Consider the following 2,178-nt stretch of genomic DNA (forward strand, 5'->3'; position numbering starts at 1 on the left):
ACGGTGTTCTCACCCATCAATAATCAATAACGTTATAATCGGACTTTGCTTGTTGTTTCCAATGTTTAAACATCTATATGGGACTACAGAATGTTTCCTTCTCCCACAATGCCTCGGAGCTGTTTACTATTTTAAAATTTTTTTTATCATTTTCTGCCAAGTTACAGACATTTGATTGGACCAGGGCGAGGTCACGCGTTTTTTTGGCCTTGCAACTTCTGATCGGTGGGACTGACGTGAACTTGGCCATATTACTTGATTAATTAAAATAATACAGAACTGACTGAACATCTTTAAGTGCATAATCATAATCTTGCCATTAGGCTTTGCAAAAAACATTGGTTTCTCAGATTTGTTTTTTTTTTTAGATATGTGGGCGGGGCGGGGCAGGGCGCGGCAAGGGCCTGCCGGTCGGCGGCCGGGAGGCGCGCGAAAGGGAGAGGCGCGAAGGAGAGGCGCGAAAGAAAAGGCAGGTGGGGGAGGGTCACAATATCTTTGGATCGCAGTCATGGAGGTGACCATCGGAGAGCAGCTTTAAAGGTATGAAAAGTAGCTTAAGACATTTAGTTTGTTATTGCCATGCCTGTAGGTTTCTGCTGAAAAGGAAATTTCACGAAAAAATGAAATGTCAGTATTTTCTGTCTGAATGTAAGAAAGTTATTTCACGATGAATGCTGATATTGGTTAGCTAGGTGTGCCCTTGATAAAGCCCAAATGAGCTAACATTGAAATCCGAGTAATAAAATGTATGCGGGGAATGATAACGTAGACAATTTTTTCTCCAGATCGCTGATTTTTGCTGTCTTGTGAACAGCATCAGCGTGGTGACATTTATTTGTTAGCTGTTTTCGCCTTGGCCTCAACACCAGCCTGAGTTCGAGTCCTTTGCCCAGTGTCTTCCCCTCGCTCTTTCTGCCCCGCTTTCCTGCCATTCTTTACTGAGTTAATCGAATAAACAGAAAAAAACCAAGAAAAGTACAAATGTTAAATTTCAGTGTAATCTTTAATGTAATCATGAGTTGATAGTGTGCCTTAGTAATTGACAAATATTTTAATAATTTATCAATATTTATATTTTATCATAAGCGTTTAAGAAAAGGCATACTGTATTTTAACTTGGAGTTGGTGAACAGGGAATAAGTAGGTCTTTAAATCTCTTTTTACAGAAAAGAAATCTTGCATTTGATATTATGATGGAAACATCAGGTAGAAGAAGAAAAAGAGTTAATCCTCAACATGATGCAGAACACTATATTAAACTGAAAACTGACAAGACTGGTCTAACAGAGCAATTCATCAGCCCATGCAAAGGTATAGTGTCATTTGTGCATTTTCATAATTACAGCATGCATAAACAGTAACATTTCGCTCCTGTATGCAAATTAGACATTCAGTACTGATAACCTTGCTCATGTCATTTGCATTTATCAAGTATTTATGTTAGTTTTTTTAATAGACTGTGTAAAGAAGAGTAACTTCATTCATAAGTTTTAAAATGTCTTACAATTGGTGGAAACGTTTTTTTGTTGTTTTTTTTTTTTAAACTAGAGCAATATTTTCTTCTTTTAAAGGTCGTGGTGTAATTACCTCACAGTTTTTCAAACAGGGGGAATTTGTTCTTGAATACCGTGGAGAACTTTGCAAAGCAGATCCTTATCTTGAAAAAAACAAGTTCAATGATACGGTGGAAGTGTTCTTATTTGATTTCAAATGGAAAGGAACCTCTTGGTGGTAAGACATAATATTTCATATTACAGTGTATTTAGGAGCTGTGCTATACTTATACACTACTACAAATATCTATTATTTATGTAACATGCCACACAGTATGTTGATTTACTCTACTGTTGATACTTTTTTTTTTTTCTTCAAGCATTGATGCTTCTGTTGAAGACAAGTCATTAGGAAGGCTTGTGAATGATGACCACCGAAGGCCTAACTGTAAGATGAAACAGTTGAAGTTGAAGGAAGGCCACATCTTTGCCTGTTTGCCTTACGTGACATTGACCCAGGAGAAGAAATAACTTATGACTACGGAAAGCTGACTGGCCTTGGCGCAAGATGGTAAACTATTACATTGCACTATTGCTGCACATGATCTCAAATAAGTCTAACTATATTTGATTTTGGCCCAAAGATATCACATAAACTGTTAAAACAGCTTAAATTTTAAACCTC

General features: G+C 37.1%; 1 long non-coding RNA gene across 1 annotated transcript; it reads left to right on the forward strand.

Annotated features, from left to right (window-relative positions):
- Positions 1–380: 380 nt before the first annotated feature.
- Positions 381–1,949, forward strand: LOC102080078 (uncharacterized). The gene is made up of 4 exons (XR_002060694.2): positions 381–540; positions 1,167–1,311; positions 1,572–1,731; positions 1,874–1,949. It is a non-coding gene; the product is annotated as an uncharacterized LOC102080078 (long non-coding RNA).
- Positions 1,950–2,178: the final 229 nt, after the last annotated feature.

Source organism: Oreochromis niloticus, linkage group LG9 (genome assembly GCF_001858045.2).
Source record: "Oreochromis niloticus isolate F11D_XX linkage group LG9, O_niloticus_UMD_NMBU, whole genome shotgun sequence".
NCBI classification, from domain to species: domain Eukaryota; kingdom Metazoa; phylum Chordata; class Actinopteri; order Cichliformes; family Cichlidae; genus Oreochromis; species Oreochromis niloticus.